Below are 23,760 nucleotides of genomic sequence, written 5' to 3' on the forward strand. Positions count from 1 at the left end.
TCTGTTTTTCTCCCTCTCAATCTCTCTTTCAATCTCTCTGTCTCTCTCTGTCTTTCTCTCTCCCCTCCTCCTAGGAAGAACAAAGAGAAATGTTAGGTTGCAGTCTATGGCTCAGTGTCTACTAATATTCGAGATGACATGGATCTTGTAGAGGCAGCTTTTGATGGTCAATATCTATTAGAGTTGTGGCAAAGATGCTGGAGGGTTGACAGCAATAGTGCTTCAATTAAACAATAGTTGGAGGGGGGTGTGTGAAGATACCTTGTAGACCAATCTGTTTCATTTTTATGCACAATGAACCAATAACAGTAAACAGATAATTCATTTAAAATTAGTTGATGCATTATGTGTTGATCAACTGTGATAGGACTAAATTCTTCTCACCAATCCAATGGTACAAGAAAGTTCCAAAGGACTCATGATGGAAAAGGCTCTCCAAATCCAGAAAAAAATGGAACTGTGGAATATGGATGCTGAGTGGACCGTACTATTTCTTTTGTTTTTGGTGCTATTGTTTTTCTTTTTTGAGGTTTTTCCTTTTTGCTCTGATTCTTCTCTTATAACATGACTAATGCAAAAATATGTTTAATGTTTTATATATATATAAAACCTATAATAACCTATATCAGATTACCTGCTATCTAGGGGAGGGGGGAGGGAGGGAAAAAATTTGAAATTGGAAATCTTATCTAAACAAATGTCGAAAACTAAAATAAATAAATAAATAAATAAATAAATGTTTTTAAATAAATAAATAAAATTAGTTGATGGCAGTGGGAGAATACGTTTCTGGATGGTCCAGTTGCTGAGAAACAGAACTAAGGGGGTAATAGGGCTAATGCTGGGAAGGAAAAATTCAAGTTATGTGTTTAAGAAAAAAGAAGCAAGTAGAAAGTTCACTATAAATATTCACTATAAATGGACTAGAATCCCGTCTTCACCCTGGAGTTTTGGCTGATCTCCTATCTTTTCACTCTTTGTTTAGAGAGCAAGCTTTCCTCTCCCAGAATTCCCTGAAATAATTCAATTCATTTCTACAATAATTTATTAAATTATACCTAGGCAGCTGTGTGATCTAATAGAGTACTTGGACTTGGAGTCAGAAAAACCCAAGTTAAAATCCTGCTTCAGATCCAAGTCACTTAATCCCTCTCAACCTTAGTTTCCTGATCTGTGAAATGGGCATAATCATACTACCTACCTCTCAAAATTGTTGTGAGGATCAAATGAGGAAATATATGTAAAACACTATGCAAACCTTAAAGTTTCTAACTATAATCATTATCATTGTCAGTTGTGTCTGATTCTTCATGACCCCATGGACCATCGCTATCCAAATGGTTTTCTTGGCAAACACAATGGAGTGCTTCGCCATTTCCTTCTTCATTGGATTAAGGCAAAGGGAGGTTAAGTGACTTGCCCAGGGTCACACAGCTAGTTTGATTTGAACTCAGGGCAGTTAGGTGGTATAGTGGATGAAGCACCAGCCTTGAATTCAGGAGGACCTGAGTTCAAATCCAGCCTCAGACACTTGAGACTTACTAGGTGTGTGACCCTGGACAAGTCACTTAACTCTCATTGCCCCACCAAAAAAAAAAAAAGATTTGAACTCAGGTCTCCCTGACTCCAGGCCCAGTGTTCTATCAACTGAGCATCTAGCTGCCTCCTATCATTATCATTATTATCATTTATCACATCGACACTTTTAGACTGTAAATTCATTGAGATCAAGGTCTGAGCATCTAGCTGCCTCCTATCATTATCATTATTATCATTTATCACATTGACACTTTTAGACTGTAAATTCATTGAGATCAAGGTCTGGGTCCTTTTTACCTTGGTATTTACGAGGGCTACTATGTACATAACCCCTTGTACATAGGAAGCACTTAATCAGTGTTTGTTGAATTGAATTAAATTGTCATGACTAACTGAGTCAAAGGGGACATGTAACATTTTTCCATTAACATTTTCCCACTTTTGCTTTGTCTAGCAAAATGAGAGCTCCTTAAAGGAAGAAATCACAGCATTTACCTATTTTGCATAACATGTAATTAGGAGATACAATTTGTGCAAGATTTAAGGAAAATTTTTTAAAGTGCAGTTAGTTAACTTTTTTCTTTCATTTGCAAGTGTTCTCAGTCACTGCTCAGTCATCCTGGATTTACTTCTGTTGGTGTAACTCAGAGACAGAGAATTCTTATTTCAGGGAGGGTTTGGCTTTAGTCACCTTTGAGTCCCCTTCCAACTCTTAGATCCTATGATTTTGTGGCAACTCAACCTCAGTCTTTCTTGGAAATTTAAACCACTGGAAGGCATCTAGAAGAAAGTACCTCCTGCTCTGGTCCCAACAATTTGGAGCTTCAAGGCAGCTTGACCTGAATCCCTTACTGGCAGCTCCTATTTAAACCTTGGACTTTGTTGAAAAGAATAGACTGCCTACTTATAGCTTCTCTTTGGTAAGACCTCATTTGCCCTTTTCATTTCCTTGTTTCTTTTTCTCCCTTGTGGTAAAGCAGAGAGATAAAAATCTTGTCACAGCATGAGATCTTGTACAAAAACCCTGTGATGGTAGGGTACCCTACCAGCAACTTCTCTGTAAGACCTTTCAAAGCCACTCACTCCCATCAGGTAGGCTGCTCACTTATGCTAACTGGCTGATTCATACTGAATGTTTACCTAGCAGACACCACTTAGATATACCAGGATATTGCCTCTTTTTAGAAAAGTTTAATGTTAAATGGGCTTAGAATTAGAAAAATTCCAGGCTATGTCCAAATACCATTCTAAACAGAATATAACAAGGTTTTTAACTGACAATATGCAGTGATTTCTTCACCCAAAAAACCTTCCCAACAGTTAATCCTCATTAACAGGAAATTTCTGCTCTTAACCTAATAAATCTTTTGTGCTAAAAGCCAGAAACTGGCTGAGAACTCTAGTTACTCAGGTGAGAACCATATTTTAGACAAGAATAGCAGCAAGTGCATGCATACATACACGTGTGTGTGTGTGTGTGCGTGTGTGTATGTATATATATATATATATATATATATATATATATATATATACATATATGTATATAATTTGAGAGGCAGTACAGTATAGTGGGTAGGATGCTCAACTTTGATTCAGGAAGGCTTATAATGTAGTTCTACCTGAGATACTTGCTATGTAATACTGGGCAAATCACTTAATGATTCTGTGCATTGTGAGAAAATTATTACCAGGGGCGCGCCTGCTGAGAGAGCCTGGCTGAAGGTCAACCCAGCATCAGGAAGTAAAGCCTTGTTCCCGCCAGAGGATCTTAACTCTGACCTCAGCACGTTTTATACACGGACCATCTTCAAATCATGTCAATCAATGGACTTGAATGCTACCAGCCAATTAGCTTGGAGCAATGTGTGGGGACCTCCTCTCTTCTGGACCGCAGGGAGCTTCTGCTCTCACAGGGACAGGAACTTCCTCTTTGTGGCTGGGACTCCGAGGTGGTGGCAGGAGATTTGGGAGAAGAACCAGGCCCGATTGAACTCTTATTTCTCCTCTAGGGTAGATAGACTTTGCTATTTTTCTGAACTCCATATATTTTCTCTTTACTCTTTAATAAATGCTAAATGCCCAAAGACTTGTTGCTAAAGCTTCTAATTTATAAGTAAACCCTAGCTAGTTTTCCCTATGCTGGGGACAGGAATGAGGTGACCACACCTTAGATTTTTCGCATCACAGCATATATATATATACATATACATATACATATATATATATATATACACACACATATACATATATACATATATACATATATATATATAGAATGTGTATGTGTGTGTGTGTGTGTGTATAAGCATAGATCATAGATTTAGAACTGGAAGGTATCTTAGAAGGTATCATATCTAAACCTCATTTTACAGATGAGGAAACTGAGGCCTGGAGAGGTTTATCTATGGAGATAGATGTAGATATGTGTGGATATAAATACATACATATGTGTATGCACATATATATATGTATACTTATGTATACACATATATACAGATACATGTGTATACCTACATTAAGGGAACATAGAATAAAAAGGTAATCATAAGGGGATAGAATTGCCCAGAGAAGAACATTTTGGAAGGAGGTAAATCACGATCCAGATTTTAAAGGAAGCTAGATTGGTTAAGAGAAGGCAAGAACACCTTCTGGTTAGGAAATCACCATGAACAAAGGCATGGTGGGGGGGAAATAAGCAAAATATGTGTGGGGGGGATGGACGTGTGGCACAATCAAGGTCCCAGACTGGTAAGAGCATAGAAGTATGTTGCAAGATCATATAAAATCAGGTTGGACCAAAAAGAGAAAGTGAATGGATTCAATTTTACAAAAAAATCTTTCTGTTTGCTCTAAACACAGTTGTTTGCCAGTGTTTTAGAAGTGTGTATCCTTAAAAAGAGGAGTCCTTAACCATGGATAGATTTCAGGGTTTCTCTGAACTTGGATGGGGGAAAAATTACAGCTTTATTTCCAATAATCCTTGGTTTTCTTTGTAAATGGATGTGATTTTTATGCATTTAAGAACACTATTCTGAGAAGTCCATAGGTTTCATCAGACTGTCAAAGGGACCCGTAACATACAATAGGTTCAGAGGCTGTGTGTCAGCGAAGCAGATTTGTATCCAATCTTCTGATGGTTGCTACGGAAACAGTTGAGTATAGATTATATTTCACACTTTACACAGCTAAGGAGTTTGAAAACTGAAAGCAATTTCCTTTGGTGGCCAAGGAATTTCCTTCTGATTGGAAAATGCCAGTTATGCTAGCAAACATTCAGCAGCATTTCAGAGTGAATTCCTTTTCTTCTCCCATTTCCCTGGAGTGAATAGATACAGGATCTCTTCACACATAGAAAAAGCACAAGGGAGTAATGAAGAGAGAACTTAGTATCTTTTCTTTGGTGAGTTGGAAGCAGGCAGATCTCCCTTACTTGAGAGAAGGTAGAAACTTGGAGGGAAAGTGCTGGCAAAGGATAGGGGAGTTTTGATGAAAAATTGGTCAGAAGTGTCAAAGCTATGAACATAGTCTTGGAAAGATTGATTTCAAGAAAAATTCCAAGTGAGTTAGTTTCATTCACTCCTAAGATTTAGGGCTCTCATTATCTCTCTAGGCAACCCTTTATGCTTTTGAGCAACTTCAATCAGTAGAAAAATCAGTAGGAAAATTCCCTATATTAAGGCAAAGTTGGCCTCTCTCTCAGTTGAATGTTTGCTGAGAAGCCTGGCTCTTTGGACCATAGACCCATAGCCAAGGGCTCACTATCCATCCAGGGGTCCTCTAGGATTCTTTCAGACAATGTAACTAGAAGGAAATAACTTCTTAAGAGTTGGCCTGATAAACCCAAACCTATAACGTGAGGATAGCAAACACCATATGGGCTTTTAATAGATAACTTCTGATTCTCTGACTTCTCTCTGAAGATAGATTTCTTTTGGTCTATTACAAAGCACTGAAGAAGAAAACCCTTTTTCTTTGATTTTGCAGGGTTTGGAATTTTATGTGTATATGTGTGTTTGCTTGTGTGTGCATGCATGCATGTGTGTGTGTATGTGCTAGAAGGTAAAAGCATTTGCATTCAAAAGCCTTTTTTCTTTGATTTAAGCACAAAATTTCACTCCTTCTATAACTTTTCACCAAAGGAGATTTATGCCACATGCTTTTCCTCCTGTCTTAAGACATGAAACCTTATTCTGCCAAGCCCCAATCAGACCTTTGCTGAAGCACTGCCTTTTATTCTGGTCTCTAGAATGCACTATGTCCCATCTCTCAAATCCCACCCTCATCACCTTATGACTTTATGCCTAGACTCTTGCAATCTCTTCACACCTTCTCATCTTGTGTGATTCATGTTCCCATTTATCCATAAGGTCCACAAAAATGATCTACCAAATATGTCAGTGATTTTTCTCTTCTCTTCTCTACCCCAGGACCACTGACCTCTGAAATCATAAGTCTACTTTCTAGTCCCATTGAATTATTTGTAACTTTTATCCATTTGAGGTCATGGTGTTCTCATATAGGATCACCAAGAGAAAACTGGTGTTAAAAGGATAGGCTTTGACAATGGGGGACAGTTTTGAACTATGGAGAGCCACTGTACATTTTCATAGATGCCATCTAGCCTAATTTCATGTTGTATCCTCCTAGGTGGTCAAATGAACCTCCTAGAAGTTGGGAATTATTTTTTCTTGTTATCTTTTCCTCCTCTGAGTAGCAGTGTCTTATGCTTTTTAAAAAGCTGAATCTGTGATTTCATTTTTATGTGGAACTCATGATAAGGAAAGGAGCAAGTCAACCCCCTCTCTGCAACTTATATAGCTTTAGAGAGCTGCCTTAGAAATACTAAGGGGTGGGGGCAGCTAGGTGGCCCAGTGGATAAAGCACTGGCCCGGGATTCAGGAGGACCCAAATTCAAATCTGGTCTCAGACACTTGACACTTACTAACTGTGTGACCCTGGGCAAATCACTTAACTCTTGTTGCCCCACAAAAAAAGAAAAAGAAATACTAAGGGGTTCAGTGACTTGTCCAAAGTCACAGAGCCAGTATGTACCAAATGCAAGACTTGATTGACCCTAGGCCTTCTTAACTCTAGGATCAACACACTCTTCACTGAACCATGTTGTTTCTTTTGTGTTTTTTGTTTGTTTCTTGTGTTTTACACATAGCAGATGCTACATAAATCCTTGTTGGATTGAATTGTACTTCCCTTTCCCATTCAGTTCTGAAGCCAGAATTATCCTCTTGCTTTTGCTCATGTAATTCCCTTAATTTCCTCACCTTCATTCCGTCAAGGCCCAGCTCAATGGCTACCTCCTCCATAATCATCCTAGCCATTCTCCTCTGAATATCCAGAGCAGTTTGTCACACTTTACACAGCTAGGAAGTTTGAAAACTGAAAGCAATTTTGTTTGGTGGCTACAGATTCTGATCAGAAAACGCCAGTTATGCTAGCAAACATTCAGCAGCATTTTAGAGAGAATTCCTTTTCTTTGCCCATTTCCCTGGAATGAATAGACACAGGATCTCTTCACATATAGAAAAAGCACAAGGGAGTACTGAAAAGAGAACTTAGTGCCTTTTCTTTGTTGAGTTAGAAGCAGGCAGATCTCCCTTACTTGAGAGAAGATAGAAACTTGGAGGGAAACTGCTGGCAAAGGATAAGGGGTTTTTAAAATTAATCAGTAGTGTCAAATCCCCAAAACTTCCAGCTTTGTTGTCTATATGCCTTATCTCCCAGAGTCCTGAGGGCCTAGCTGTCCATCCTGCCTTGAACAGAGCGGGAACTCGATAAGTGTTGGAATAAATAAAAGAATGCACAAGGCATTGTCATTGCCAGGAGTCTCTGCCATGAAATAATCAAGTAGGTCACTGCATTCTCAAATTCCGGAAGACTTCATAGGTCAATAATCCAGTCTTGGAGGAAAGAGTTGGTTGCTTATTTAAAAATACACTTAGGGTCAGCTAGGTGGCGCAGTGGATAGAGCACCTGCCCTGGAGTCAGGAGGACCTGAGTTCAAATCCGGTCTCAGACACTTGATACTTACTAGCTGTGTGACCCTGGGCAAGTCAATTAACCCCAATTGCCTCACTTAAAAAAAATACTCCTAGACCACTAAGAGCTGAATAGGCAACTAAAGAATTAATCTAAAGGATTTTTAGAGTTTCCTTTTATTCCCCCAGACATTTGGGCCCTCTGTCATACTCAGACTAGAAGTCCAGTGGCCACTCACGTCCGGATTCCAATATTGATTGGTGCAAAGCTTTAAATGGCCTCTTTTTGGTAGCCTGGTGGTCCTCCACCCTCAGGGACTCACCATATTAGTGCCAGATTTAGTGTAGACACCATTGGGTTTGTGTTCAGGAAGGACTAGCACCTCAGGTGTGAGGGCTTGGCAAGCTTTGAAAAAGGCTTGTCATCTACCTTTGGCATTCACCTCTCAGCCAATTCTCGCCCGTGGCTCCAAGAAGCTGTAGCATGCATAGTAGCCACACCCTGGTAAAACTATCTTGGCAGACAGGATTACCCCTAGTTGAGGGTAATTGACGAGCCTGGACTTAGTGGAGTGTCTACACCCAGCCTGCAAGATTTCCCCCAGTAGAATGAGTAGATGAGAACAGCTCATTCCAGTGGCCACAAAAGCAGCTGAAATGGGCACTGTGAAGCGCTTAGAGTTTGGTCAGACATAAAAGATGCCAAGGTCATTCACTGCATCCTGGACCATCTTGACACTTATCTTGCCACTGGACTTTGATGACTCAGGAAGAGAGAGTGAGACTGATGACTTTGAGCAGCTCTGCCTCACTTCAATCCAATTCACACACAAGTCAAGACATCACGCCACAACGTCATTGGTTCTCTTCAAAAATGAAGGATGAACAATAATCTCTCATGTACTTTAGATCTCCTGAACCAACCTCAATCCACCAACCTCAGCATCCCTCAGGAGCAAGGATTACAGGCATGTGTCCCAGGGCCCAGCTAGAAATCTTTGTGTTATAGAGAACTGTATTTACCAAAGAATCCTTCTGATCTCTAAGGTACCTTTCAGCTCTAAAACTCTATGTTGCTATTATTCTAAAGGAGGCATATTGAGGTTATTGGCAGATATGTCTGTAAAGTATATCTGTATCTGCAATGCAACATAATAATACCTATTAGTCTGCAGTGTGAAGCAATACGACTTTATGGCTAGAGTTGGCCTTGGAGTCAGTAAGACCTATAATAAAATCTGTGACTTGACTGTGTGACCTTGGGCAAGTCACTTAACCTCTTAATCGTGTAGATAATTCTCTTAGAACTTTAACTTGCAGAGAAGATGCAGATGTTTTTCTATGTGTGGTGGACTGACATGGGAAGGGAGGAACCCATCCCATTCCATCAAATGTGTGCATACTGCTCAGGCTCACAGTTCTTACTGGGACATAAATGATGGAAGGAGTTTCCTCACCCTGAAACTCTTTATACTAATAAAGTCACACATCTAGTCCCTATCTCTATTAGTCTGTGTTGAAATTTACAAATTATATAAAGAATGAGCACTAATGATTGTTTGAATGGACTTTGGATAAACTACAATAAAAATCTGGTGTCCATTTCTTGTTAGATTGACATTTAGCAGACAGCTGCTCCCCCCAAAGTTTTTAATGCCCAATTCCTTGAGTTCCTTCATTTGTTTATCATGTAAGACCATCTGCCCCATGGGACTCAATTCAGTGACTCTCTGTGAAGCCTCTATAATATATAGGGCACTGTGCTAGGCACTAAAGATCCCTTCTGATCTGGAAGGTCATTTTTAGTTCTAAAATTCCACAGTGCTGTTATTCTAAATGAGGTTTATTGAGATCATCAGATATTTTTGTAAAATATGTCTTCTTCATGCTTTTCATATCATAATGAAATAAAAATTGCATTCAATAAAGGGCAATAGAAAGATAGATTAAAATTAATTGGAAACTAAATAATCTAATCCTAAAAAAATAAATGGGTCAAAGAACAAATCATAGAAAAAATAACTTCATTAAAGAGAATGACAACAATGAGATAACATACCAAAATTTATGGGATGCAGCCAAAGCAGTAATTAAGCTTTTAAAAAATTTATTTTAATTTGTTATTTGTTTTATTCTGGACTTAAGAAACAAAACAAGAATTTTTGTAATGTAATAGAATAGAAAAAAAGATGATTGCATATGAAACTGCTAATCTTTTACATGCAACTTGCTATTCCTTTTAAATATCTAATATGGTTAGTTGTCTGCATCTGGAGAAAGAACTAATAAAGAGAAGTATTTACTGAATGATTTTGTATATATGTATATGCACATATTTGTATCTAATGGTAGCCATCTCTAGGGCAGGGGTGAGGGTAATGGGAGAGAAGAAAAATAGGGGGGGAGGGAAAAGATAGTTATATGATAACAAAGCAGTACCTAGGGGAGAATTTTTATCTCTAAACATGAAAATAGAGAAAGAGCACATCAATGAGAAAAAAAAAATTTTAAATTAAAAATCCCCATTTAAATGCCAAATTAGAAATCTTGAAAAATCAAAGGAGAGGTGAATAAAATAGAGCATAAGGAACCCATTAAACTAATAAATAAAACTAGAAGGTGCTTTTATGAAAAACACCCAATAAAATAGATAAGCCATTGGTTAATTTGATTTTTAAAAAGGAAAGAAGGAAGCCAAATTACCAGTATCAAAAATAATAAGGATGAATGCACCACCAATGAAGAGGAAATTAAAACAATCATTGGGAGCTGTTTTAGCCAATTATACGCCAATAAATCTGACAATCTAAATGAAATGGAAGAATATTTACAAAAATATAATTTGCCCAGATGAATAGAAGAGGAAAAAGAATACTTCTTTACTTATAACTAGGTAAGACCAGAAAAGGCTTCATGTAGTAGATGGCTTGACCTCTGATTTGAAGGAAGCTAGAGGTTCAAAGACAGAGGTAAGGGGGCAAGTTGCAAACCAAGCAGGAGAGGTGGGTTGGACTGAAGTAGAGGGTCAGGACGTGCAGTGGCCTACATAGGGAAACAGCAGGCCAGTTTGGCTGGAGCAGAGAAGGCAGGAAGGAGATTGATATTAAATAATCCAAGAAGGTATGGACGAACCTGTTTCTGGAAGGCCTTAAATAATAGCCTGAGAATTTGGTCTTTTATTTTTCAAATGTCTGGAAAAGAGCAGTCATTGTGGTTGGGTCAGAGTTGAGCAGGACATGTGGTCGGTGACATCCCCTAAATTTTTGCTAAAGGCATGGGAAATGAAAGAGAGCAATGGTACCTTGGCTAGTGGACCTTTTCAATCCAGAACAATGTATAAAATGGAGCAAAAGCTAGAGGCAAGATGATGATGACTGTGGGATTCAGGTCCTGAGTGCCTAATGAGCTGTGATAGGCACGCCTGTTAGCCCAGATCTTCATCAATGCTTCTATTTTCCTTTTTAATTCAGTCTGCTGGTAGTCTGACAGGTGCACAATGGCTCTGTGGAAATCCACTGGCTGCTAAGAATGTCCAGACGTTTGTCTTCTATTATCTTCTATTTCTCCTTTAACTCATGGGTTTCCTAGAATTTCCCACTGCCCACCCCTTGCCGGTACAGTTTGCGGTTCAGCTGTTCACTGCACTGTCAGCTCTGTTATATTCTCATCATTTTGTCTTTATTGTCTTTAACGTAGGTAGGGCACCTGGGGAATGATTTGTGAAGGTGGATTTGCCAGCTGCTCTAGGGAGCCCCAGATCACTCTTCTGAACGTGCAAATTCAATATAGGCATGCAGTCAATTCAATCTATGCATGTAGTCATATGTGCTGCCCTTTAGAGAGGGGGAGAGATGATGTTAGACTCTTAGAGTCTTGCTTTCACAGGACACTTGTTTCCTAGTGAGAACCATGAGCCTGAGAAATACACATAGAGGCCATCAAATGAGATTGGGTTTCTTCTTTGTCCATGTCATCCCACCATGCATAGGAAGCCATGTGGAAGGGAAGTTTTACAGCTAACCAAAAGCACAAAAAACATACCATTACTAAAATAAAAAAATGACAAATACTATTATCTGATTAGATAATGGATGTAAATTGATTCCTATTCTAGAGAACATTATATAATGTGATGAATCATTATTATATTACTTTTATGTTATATTGCATATTATTTAATATGTTCATGTTATATTATTATTAATGCTGCTACTTTCACTCATATATACCCTATTCTCGTTGGAAGGAAAACGAGTCACTTCCTATCCGGTTAATGGTAATAAAATGGGTTATTTCCCCAAGCCAGACACAAAAATCAACCCCTTCAGAAATTTATGAAGAGTAATACCTCTAGGGGCAGCTAGGTGGCGCAGTGGATAAAGCAGTGGCCCTGGATTCAGGAGGACCTGAGTTTATATCTGGCCTCAGACACTTGAAAATTACTAGCTGTGTAACCCTGGGCAAGTCACTTAACCCTCATTGCCCCCCCCCAAAAAAAGAGTAATATCTATGGCTAGAGCCTTGGACTCCTCAGAGAAAAGTATTATGTAATAGACAAAATAGATAAGGATCTCAGAGCTGACCAGTCAGGTTGTCCAACCCCCTCATTTTACAAAGGAGAAAACTGAGTTCCAAAGAAGTTAAGTGCTTTTCCCAAGGGCACATGGGTAGTAAACTTCAGAGGCAAGACCTGGATCCAAGTCATATGACTTCACTTGGTAGGATTTTGGAGTTAGAGCTGAAGGGACTTTAGAAGTCATCTTAAGAGCTCTTTCTACTGTACCATGCTGCCTGCCAATCTCAGATACATAGTTTTGGGGTTTTGTAAAATTAACCTACATGTCTTTATCAAAGCTTTTCAACTGTTAGTAATTCTATCAGGTCATATATTTTCAAGTCAGTATGGATCTGGGAGCTTGGAAAAGAATAACATATTAATATAAGCTTCAAGGTTTTGAAAGTTCTTTCATGCTTTATGAATGAATAAATGCATGCATGGATGGATATGCATTTATTAAATGCTTACTGTGTATAAGTATTGTGCTAAATACTTGAGAAATAAATAGAAACAGAGTCCTTTTTGGACTTTCAAGGAACTTTCATTGAAAAGCCCAGAAGTCCTTAAAGGGGGCAGCTACAGGGTTGATGACAAGTTCTTGGAATCTTTCAGATGTAGGGAGGATCTGTCCCACAGGAATGACCTATCACCATTGGGGAAAGTGGGGTGGCTCTAAGGGCAGAAGAGGGGATTCTGGCTTCCCTCTAGCAAAGGTAAGGATTCATTGTTTGGTGGTGAGGGAGAAGGGACATGAGGAGGAAGGTAGGAGGTAGACTTTGGGGGGCAGAGGAAAGTGGAGTCCCACTGAGCACCAGGTCTGTCTGGGACCCTCTAGGAGCCCCTTTGGTGTCTACCACAGTCTGTTGGCAGAGGGAATCATTTATTCTTATGGTAACCCTTTCATGGAACAGTCGTCTCATGGTGAGACCTGTGAGCTTGAGAAACATACACAGAGGTCATCAAATGGAATGGGGTTTCCTCCTTATCCATATTAGCAAACTAATGAAATAGATTTCTTCAGGTGTTAATTTATCTCCATTTTACAGATTAGGAAACTGAGGTTCATTCATGTTAAATGACTCATCATAGCCACACATTGAAGGATCAGAGGTTGGATTCAAACCCAAGTCTCTCCCAACTCATAAGTACACTGCTCCATCCATGATACTATAGATGTATAGCAGCAAGGCCAAGAGATAGATTTTTCATTTCTATTAAGAATCTTATGCAGCCACAGCCTGATTTCTTCTAGATTTAACCTAAATCCTTTCAGACCCTAGGCTTCTGGCTTAAGAGTAATTTGCATGGCAGTGGAATCCTGTAAGTGTGACTTAACCTTTAAGCATTTGCTGACATTGGTAAGTGTTTCAGGTTCTTGATGATAGGTTTATTTGGAAGTAGCCATTCTAGCATTTAATCATTTAAACCAATCCTCTCCATATGTATGTTTAGCATTCCAATTTATTGCATTGTCTAGTTTTTGGTTGTCATGCCTGGCCATGATGGGAACAAGAAATACACAATGATATATTCTATGGCTTCTCTCCCTCATTACTGTCTCATCAAACAAAGCCCATATTTCAGGATTATGTCTAGATTTTCTGGATAATGTATATTTGATATAATAGTGATAAGACATTAAGTGAGTCCATGACAACTGAGTAACATTTCAGATAGACCATAACAATTCCAGTCCACAACATAAGAATTTAAAAGTTAGTTCTTAAATCCCATTTTGTCAATTCTTTTTTTTTGGAGGGGGGGCAATGAGGGTTAAGTGACTTGCCCAGGGTCACACATCTAGTAAATGTCAAGTGTCTGAGGCTGGATTTGAACTCAGGTCCTCCTGAATCCAGGGCCAGTGCTTTATCCACTGTGCCGCCTAGCTGCCCCTATATCCCATTTTGAATGAAAGAATTTTAAACACTTTCTACCTTAATAAGGTACAGGTGTGAGGCAGCTAAGTGGCACAGTGGATAGAGCACTGGCCCTGGAGTCAGGAGTACCTAAGTTCAAATCTGGCCTCAGACACTTAACACTTACTAGCTGTGTGACCCTGGGCAAGTCACTTAACCCCAATTGCCTCATTAAAAAAAATAAGGTACAGGTGCCCTAGAATTTTACCCTTTGTGTTCAAGATGAAAACCAGAGAAGAATCACAGGGTATCAGAGCTGGAAAACCCCTTAGAGCTCAATGCTCCTCACACTTCAGATGAAGAAACTGAGGCCTGTCAAGTTTAAAAATCATTCCCTATGACTCCCAAACGTTTTTAGAAGAGGGAAAGTCTGATGGGCTGGCCACATTGTTCAAGTGACAAATGTATGTTTGCCTGAAAGACTATTTTATGGAGAAAGCACAAAGAAGGTGCTCACATGGAGGTCAGAAGAAGCTACACAAGGACACTCTCAGAGTCTATCTGAAGAATTTTGGAATCAATTGGGAGACTTGGGAGAAGCTAACAAAGACCACCCCGCATGGTGTGCCCACATCAAAGGTGACACTGTGCTCTATGAGTGAAGCAGAATTGTAGTAGCTCAAAGGAAACATGAAATGCACAAATTTAGAGATATTGCCATCCCAAATGTTCATATGGACTATTTGTGGATATGTGGGAGAGCCTTCTGAGCTCATATTGATTGGTCTGATCAGCCACAGTCAGACACACTGTAACTTGACTCCAACATTTTGGTCCTCTTAGAGTATTATATACTATTATATACTAAGCCTATGGATACAAATACAAAAGCTAGGCTGCCCCTCCCCTCAAGGAGCTCACATTCTGAAGGGTTGAAATAGCACATATCGAGGAATAGTAGCCAGGGAGGGTGCTTTGTTTTGGGAAGTCACAAGAGACTTTGAGTAGAGGCATAGGGGAGTTCATTGAAATGCTTCTCTTGTAGCTTTGAAGTTATTAATTTGATTATAGTTCATGGCTAGGAGGAGGAGGAGGGGAGAGGATAGAAGCAAGGGAGAGCAGTGAGGCAGATGGCAAGAAATTGGCAGGCTGGAATCTAAAGGGGTGGTGGGGCTGGCTAGTAGCCATGCAATGCTCATCAGTCAGGAAGGTTTGCACCACCCAGATAGATGTTCCAGACTTCAGTGGCTTCAGTCTCCCAGAGCATGATTCTTAGCTATCATGTGAGTAGGAGGGAAGGTACAGCCACATTTCACCTCCCTGGGTCTCAGTTTCCCCATTTGTAAAAAGGAGGAAATTGGTCTTGTTGGTAAGCTCTAAATCCACGAGACTAGACTAGGAAACTAGTTTGTGGCAGAGAGTCAAGACTCAGACCAAGGGCTCCTGACTCTCAAGGTAACAGCAGAGAACCACTGCAACAGTAATAATACCTGCTATTTATATGGCACTTTAAGGCTTTTAAGTTTGTTACATGCATTAAGTAAGTGCTCTTTGCAACATGCCCACGCTGCCTACTCTCACAGTCGTCACCAGCACTTCAAAGTGCTTTGTCAACCACAGACCACTACATAGATGTAGGTGATTTATTGATTTATTTAGACAGGTTTTAGTTTTGTGGGGAGCTTGTTTTCACAAAGGCATGTCTTTGAAATCAGGAGTAGAAACAATACTCTCCTCCTGGTTCAAGTGCCACTGTTGGGCCCTTAGGCAAAAGTCATTACCTTGTTTCATACTCTCACTAGTGACCTAGAGATTTTTAACCTTATGGCCTCAGGACCTTTTTTCTAGCATTTATGAACCAGAAATACTGGATTTTTTTCTAGGATCAGTACTCTACTGGTATGTCAGTCCTTCAGCTCTGGGCAGACAGGACCCCAGAACCAGCAGGCACTTCAGCCAGTATTATTGAGCAGCCTCAAATGAATTGGTTAAGATATTGTAGACTTTAGACTTCTTCCTTGAAATAAAGATCCCTGGTCAGTAGATCTTAAAGTCTTACCTGTTAGGTTCTTAATTCCAGAGCTAATCATGTCATTCACCTATTCAGAACCATTCATTGGAGTCCAGTTGTTTAGTGAATTATGTGTAGACCAGAGGTGTCAAACTCTATGTAACTGGGAAAGATTTAAAAGAAGGAATAAGAATATAGTAGAATGTTCATTGAGTCGTTTCAGTCCATCTGACTCTTCTGATCCCTTTTGGGGTTTTCTTGGCAAAGATACTGGAGCGGTTTGCCATTTCCTTCTCCAGCCCATTATACATATGAGGAATGGAGGCAAACAGGATTAAGTGACTTGCCCAGGGTCACACAGCTAGTACATGTCTGGGGCTGGATTTGAACTGCACTGACTAGCTTCCCATTATAGAACATAGATAATGCTAATATGTGGCTTTCTAAGTCAATATGTGGCCAGTAGTGATCCTTAGGTAGGGTTTAGTGGCTCTGGGTTTCTAGTTGAGTTTGACACCCTGATGTTGACTACAAGGGAGGCAAAGTGATGCAGGGGAAAAAAATCTGGATTTGGTGCTGGAAAAACTAGGTTCAAATACCAGTTCTGCCACTTATTACTTGTGTGATGTTTTAACTTCTCCCAGACTCAGTTTTCCCATTTCTGAAAATGAAGGAGTTGAAACCTATGCGGACAGTTGTGCTTTATATAAATTTGAATTAGGCAAATTCAGAAGAATTCTGAAAGAAATCCACATTCAAAAAAAACTCATAACCCAACCACCTATGTTAACTTTACCATACACTATCATGCTCTCTTTCCCTTCCCACTCAGCACTTCATGGCTCCCTCCTTCCTTCCCCTCCACATCCAAGGAGCCAATTTATATAAATAAAAGTAAATTTACAAAGAAGTCCAAGGAATGGTCCACTTAAGCAAAGCAAGAATTGTCTGTATAAACTTTGTTCTTTTGTTTCTTCTGGGAGTCTCTGGCTACACATATGGGTGGGACTCCCTTGTAAATACTGGTTGGTTCCTAAATTTCTGGTTCTGGTTCTGGTTTTATTTCTAGTTTCTATTTGTTCTGGCTTGGACAGTTTTACCCACAAGGACTTAAGAACTCCATGGCTAATGTGGAAATCTGTTTTGCTTGACTGTATGTCTTCGTAAAGGTTGTATTTTTCTTGCCTTTTCAATGAGTAGGGGAAGGGCAGGTGGGAAAGAGAGAATTCAGAAATTAAAATATAAATGTTTTTTAAAGGACTTAAATATTTATCAGTGTTGTCACTGATCATAATTCTATAGGATCAATGATGATGCATACTACCCTCCTAACAGAGAGGCAATGGATACAAATTACAGAATCAGACATACATTTTTGGATGTAGCCAATTCAGGGATTTATTTTTCTTGACTAGATGTATTTGTTTCAAAGGATTTTTTGTTTGTTTTTAAATTGGTTGGTGGGAGAGAAAGGACCTAAACTAAAAAATACCTACAGTAGCTATTTTTCAGGGACAAAGAATTGTAAACTGAAGGAGTACCCATGAATTGAGGAGTAGATAAACAAATCAATATCATATAGAAATGCTGAAGAGCATGATTTCAGAGAAACCTGGGAGGACTTGTATGAACTGATTCAGAGGGAAGAGAGGAGGGGGAGATGGAGGGAGGGGGAGGGATGAAGGGAGGGGGAGAGGGAGAAGGAGAGAAAATGAGAATGAGAATAAATACTTCTTTATTTTTTTATTATTTTTTTTTAAGTGAGGCAATTGGGGTTAAGTGACTTGCCCAGGGTCACACAGCTAGTAAGTATTAAGTGTCCGAGGCCAGATTTGAACTCAGGTACCCCTGACTCCAGGGCTGGTGCTCTATCCACTGCGCCACCTAGCCACCCCAATACTTCTTTATTTTAAAAAGTTGCAAATACGGGTACAGGGAGCTGGATTAGATGATTCCAAATACTATTTCAACTCTAAGTTGATAGCCATATGACTCTCCATTCTCTGGCACCAGACTTTCTTTTTTAACCTTATGTTCTTCCACTTCTCTGACCTTTCCCTTCACACCTAATTGGACTCCTCTATCCTCCCCAGATATGTCTTGCATCTCCTATCTGTTTGTCTTTGCTTATAGAATTCCAACCACTCAAATGCCCTTACCTTCCATCTTGACTGTTTAAATACTTCCTGTCCTTCAAGGTCTAAATCAAATGTCATTTCCTTTGTAAGCCTGATCAATTCCCAAACCAGGGAGATTCTGTCTCCTCTAAATGGCAGTGTAACCTTAGAACCTGCCTTCATTCTTATTCATTCATATTCTCTCTCTCTCTCTCTCTCTCTCTCTCTCTCTCTCTCTCTCTCTCTCTCTCTCTCTCTCTTCTCCCCCTCTCCACTTACTATAGATGCTTAGCTTCTTCATGCCAAGGCCTATGCCTTATTCACATTGCTATCCACCTTGGTGGCTAATAAATGGTAATTGTTCATCTTGAATGAATGAGAATACCCAAAAGGAACAAGTATGTTGGTGCAGAGCTATACTCCCAACTATTGTGGAGGCTGAGGCTGGCAGATCTCTTAAGCTCAGGAGTTTTGACCTATAGTAGAATATGCCATTTAGGCATTAATATGTCAAGCTCCTAGGAGCACCCCCCCCATTTTGACTAGTGACAGTTAAACAAGGCTAGGTCAGAAATGGAACAAGCCAGAACTCCTGTGCTGGTCAGAGGAGAATGTGAATAGCTTGTGAGTAGCCCCTAGACTTCCAGCATGGATAAGATAGAGAGATCCATCTTTTAAAAAAATTAATGAATGGCCAAAATGGTTCATGTTGTCACATAATCCTTTATTTGCCAAGATTCCTAAGTGGAACATAGAATTATAGGACTTGGGTCTGGGAGGGAACTTCAAGATCATCTTGTCCATCCCCCCTTTTTACATAATAATAAAAATTTTATTTAAAGTTTTGAGTTGCAAATTCTATCCCTCCTTCCCTAGAAAATGAACAAATTAAAAATCCCTAATTAAATTCCAAATTGGAAAGCCTGAAAATCAAAGGAGAGATTAATAAAATTGAAAATAACAAAACCATTGAACTAATAAATAAAACTTGAAGCTGCTTTTATGAAAAAAAAATTCCCCCTTTTACAGATGAGGAAACTGAGGTCAGGGAGTTCAAATGACTTGACCAAGGTCATCTAACTAGTAAACAACAAAGCTAGGATTCAAACTCACATTTTCTAACTCTGCATGCACTCTTCCCCCACCCCCAACTGGGAGCATAGTAGATGAGAAAATCTTCTTGGGAATTTCACCAGACCATACCCTTTGTCTCCAAGTTTCGGAGATTTAACCATCATCATCTACCTACCAGGTTATTTCAAGATCTGAGAGGAATAAATAGTCCCCCAAAAGGTTGGGTCCTCTTGCATTAGAAGTTAGTGACATTTTCCCTCTGAGTCAGTCCCCAAGCCCATGCACAATCTCTTGCCATCTGTTCCTTTCCTTCCTCATGTCTCAGGTCTTTGATTTCTAATTGATGTGTACAACATGGGGCCATATGTGGTAACACTTTGCCTTTTCATAGGTCCTTTCTTTCAGGGATCTGAATTTACTCCACCAACACCATCTCATTAATCATTCTGACATTCCCATGAGCTAAGTGGCAGGTACAAGTGTGAAGTTGATGAGAAATACTTTGGGTTGCATAAAGCTTGGCTTGAATGTACAAGTTTAGATATAAATATTTGAGCAACATTGACTAATTTTCCCATTTTATTATGTAACTCACAATTGTGGCTTAGGCTATCACCCCCCCCCACACACACACACACATAGAGTCTTTAAAAAAGAGTTTTAATAAAGAGAGCAGAATTGTAAGTAGGACAGGGCAACCAAGCCCCTAGGGCACCAAAATTTAGAGGGCTCAAAAATGGAAAATAATAGTTTCAAAAGATTGAACAATGTTGGGGGCAGCTAGGTGGCGCTGTGGATAAAGCATTGGTCCTGGATTAAGGAGGACCTGAGTTCAAATGTGACCTCAGATACTAGACACTTTCTAGCTGTGTGACTCTGGGCAAGTCACTTAACCCTCATTGCCCCATAAAATTTTCTTTTACAAAAATAAAAATTTATAAAAAGATTAACCACTTTCATAATTTGTTGTGTTTATTCTGTACCTCAGCAAAGCTCCTCCTTATCTTGCCCCAGCTCACCATTCCCTGCCCCGTGGCCTCCCAAGCAGTGATTTTTGGAGAGTCCCAGAGTCTCTATCCCCTCTCTTTTCCACTGAATTTGTCCTGATTAAATCCTGTATCATTTTCAAATCATGAATTACAAACTTGATTTGAGGGTGTGCTGTGTACTGTTTGAATCAGTTCCTAGAATTGTTACTCAGGCTTTAAAAGAATACATGAAACTAAATGTTTACTACCACTTTGAGATATCATGAATAGTAAGAGTGATCTCAGTGGTGGGGTATCAGGCAAATCCATGAGGGAAATCCTCATTTGGGAGGATGGAGAGTAGAATGAAGAACAAGCAACCATAGATCTCAAACTGAAAGGAATTTAGAGATCTCTAGTACAACCTCCTCATTTTACTAAGAAGAAAACGGAGTCCTGAGGGAGAAGTGACTTGTCCAAGGTCACATAGCTAGTATATGGCAGAGACAGGATTCAAACTGAGGTCCTGTGACTACAGGGTTCATCAATCCTTCCACTTAACCTCCCTGACAGTGAAATGTTGTTCCCCCTCTTAGCTTCCATTGCTTCCTTCAAGACTCACCTCAAACCTCAGCTTCTTCAAGAAGTCTTCACTGGGCCACCCACTCCTAATGCCTTCCTTCAGAGATTACCTCCCATTTCCACTGTATACAGTCTGTATGTACATGGTGATTTATGTGTTGTCTCTACTATAAGGCTGTGAGCTCTTTGAGTTCAGGGATCATGGGGTTTTTTCCTTTCTTTCTATCCCCAGCACTCTACACAGTGTCGGGCATATAATATGTGTTTAATGAATGCTTATTGACTTAAACTGACCCCATTGCCTTTCATTGGTGACTAACCAGAAGTTCCCCTGCTCCCTATTAAATATAATAAGAAGTTAAGTTTTGCTTCACATCACATAGTGAGTTAAGTGTCTGAATTGGGATCTGCCTCTCTAACCTCCACCAAGGGTTCCCAGTTTTCCCTCTGGGTCATTCAAAACAACAACAGTAATGATTATCATTATAGCCAACATGTATATAGCCAAGCACTGTATCAAGCTATTATGTTCCCCCTCTCTACCTAAGATTTCTCTTCTCTAAGCTAACCATCTCCTTTCCTTCAACCAGTCTCCTTCTGTTATGATCTCAGGGCTCCTCGGCATCCTGGCCACCCTCATCTAGATATTCTCCAGCTTGTTTATGGTACCTAGAACTGAATGCATTATTCCAGATGTGGACTGATCAGAACAAACTATAATGGCACTTATCACCTCGCTAGTCCTACATCTATTAACATTCATCCTAAGATCATCTTAGCTTTTCTGGTGGCTGTAGCACTCTCTCAACTCATAGTGAGCTTGCTGTAATCCATTAAAATTTCTAGGGTTTTTTCTATATTAACTCTTATCTGACCCATCCAATACTTGACTAGTTGACTTATTAAAATTTACATTTATTCCTATTAGATTTCATCTTATTGGATTCAACTCATCATTCTAGCCTGTTGAGATCTTTTTGGAATCTGACACTGTCATTCAATCCATTAGCTATCCTAGCTTCATTTAAGTCATTGACAAAGGTGTTTTACAGTATTCTGAGGTCAGAGGAACTTTATTATTTGATTCATTTCTCCTGTAGCTTTAGGCTTTGTAGAGAATTATGTGATGTTCAGTAAATCTTGGAATACCATTAGTTTTTAGTAGTGCAGAGATTATCCCTATTGGTGTGACAGCTGGCCTTTAATCTACACTTTCCAGGTGTCTGGGGCCCATATGATATTCAAACCTATTCTTCTTTTGTCCTATATAGTTACCCATTCCATTTTCATTCCTTTCCAGCTATCTATTCACATCAGCATAATCTGCCTGACCTAGTGGGGCTGCTTAACTTCTGAGCAAAATCCATTATATGACAGACTTTGAAGATTAAACCAGAACCATGAGTTGAAATTGATTCACACCAGCCAGCAATTTTTGAAGCTATATGCTTTTCCTCCCTGGTCCTTTGTCTTAAGATGGGGGAAAGAGAGCAAAAGACCTCATATAAATGGTTAAATATGAAAGATTCAAACCATGGCTTGCTCCAGAGCTGTGAAATGCTGTAATGTTTTGCATTTCCAAAGCCCTTGCAAGGGAGCTAAAGGTCAATCCCAAATTTACAACAATCTAGTAGAGTTTTGGGAACTTCATATGGCCTCCTGTTCCCAGTTCACCGTAAGAAACCAACACATTTTTCAGGACAGCTGACCAGGTATCAGGAAGCAACACCCCTTTCTCTAGGTTCCTGAGCCCAATTTCAGAAGATGTTTTTCAGGCATTTAAAAAAAAAAGAACAAGGAGAACAAGGAGAAGAAGAAAGGGGGAAGAAAAAAGGAGAATGAATTTTCTGTGGACAAGAAATTATCTTTTTCATAAGCACTTCAGGCACCATGATGAAGTATTCCCCTCTCATATTTGGCATCCCAGCAATATCATTTAATCCCTTGACCTCACTGCTCAGTGTTTAACATTAGAACCAAAAAAAAGGGAGGATTTTAGACAGATTCCTCAGCTGGTACAAGCTCCTTCCTGTCTCCTTGAATGAGATAAATGATCTTAATACACTTACATGCCATAAGAAGCAGCCTTGAATTCTTGTAACAAGCACAGGCCATCATCGATTGTCATTCTATTTATAGCCAGTTGCTGACTTCAGGACCTGGGACAGTGGTATGCCACACTACAAACAAATGCAAATAATGTCCAGCAGGATGTCAGGAGCCAATGAAATTGCCATCCCAAGTCCCAGCAGTATTCACCAGTAATTGGTACCCTAGACACCAATTTCTTCTTAGTCAAAGAGCAGAGTTTCTCCTTTGTTTGAAATTCTGCCTTTTCTGGTGGCCCTATCGACCTCCTTTTATGTTGCTGGCCACAGTCAGATCAGGAAATTGGGAGGGGAGGGACTAGTGGGAAGTAGCTTTGCTGGAGGTAACTTCTGCCTTTACAAACTACAGGGATCCCCTATCTGAGACAATTTGGTCATTACCTACCAGAGGTTCAAGTGCCCTGTGACCTTGACTTTTATTGAATGGTCCCCAGAGCTGGGGAGGCCCAAGAAACCAAAAATCTTTTTTTTTTTTTTTTTAGTGAGGCAATTGGGGTTAAGTTACTTGCCCAATGTCACACAGCTAGTAAGTGTTAAGTGTGTGAGGCCGGATTTGAACTCAGGTACTCCTAACTCCAGGGCCAGTGCTCTATCCACTGCGCCACCTAGCTGCCCCAAGAAGCCAAAAATCTTAATGACCATGAGGGCTGTGAGGTGGGATACCCCCAATGTATTTGAATAATGACAGTGACCTATGCAGGTTTTTCTTTTCTCCTTTTCCCCCCTCTTCTTTCCTTTTCCTCTCTTTTTCCTTTTTTTCTTGTTTTTTTTTTTATTGAATTGTGGTTTCATTGGTATAAAGAGGTCACAGTAAGAAGCTTCTCTCTACTGATATGGACCCTCACCTGTTCTACAATGTTCTTAGAGAAATGTCTGGGACACTGAAAAGTAAAGTGACTAGGTCAGGGACCCAATATGGTTCAGAAGAATGACTTGAACTCAGGTCTACCTAAC

General features: G+C 39.7%; 1 protein-coding gene across 1 annotated transcript in view; it reads left to right on the top strand.

Annotated features, from left to right (window-relative positions):
• The window catches only part of TMEM108 (transmembrane protein 108), a 379,104-nt gene that overhangs the window by 151,814 nt on the left and 203,530 nt on the right, over positions 1–23,760 (top strand). The gene's annotated exons all lie outside the window — the stretch shown is intronic.

This window comes from Dromiciops gliroides, chromosome 5, assembly GCF_019393635.1.
Source record: "Dromiciops gliroides isolate mDroGli1 chromosome 5, mDroGli1.pri, whole genome shotgun sequence".
Lineage (NCBI taxonomy): Eukaryota > Metazoa > Chordata > Mammalia > Microbiotheria > Microbiotheriidae > Dromiciops > Dromiciops gliroides.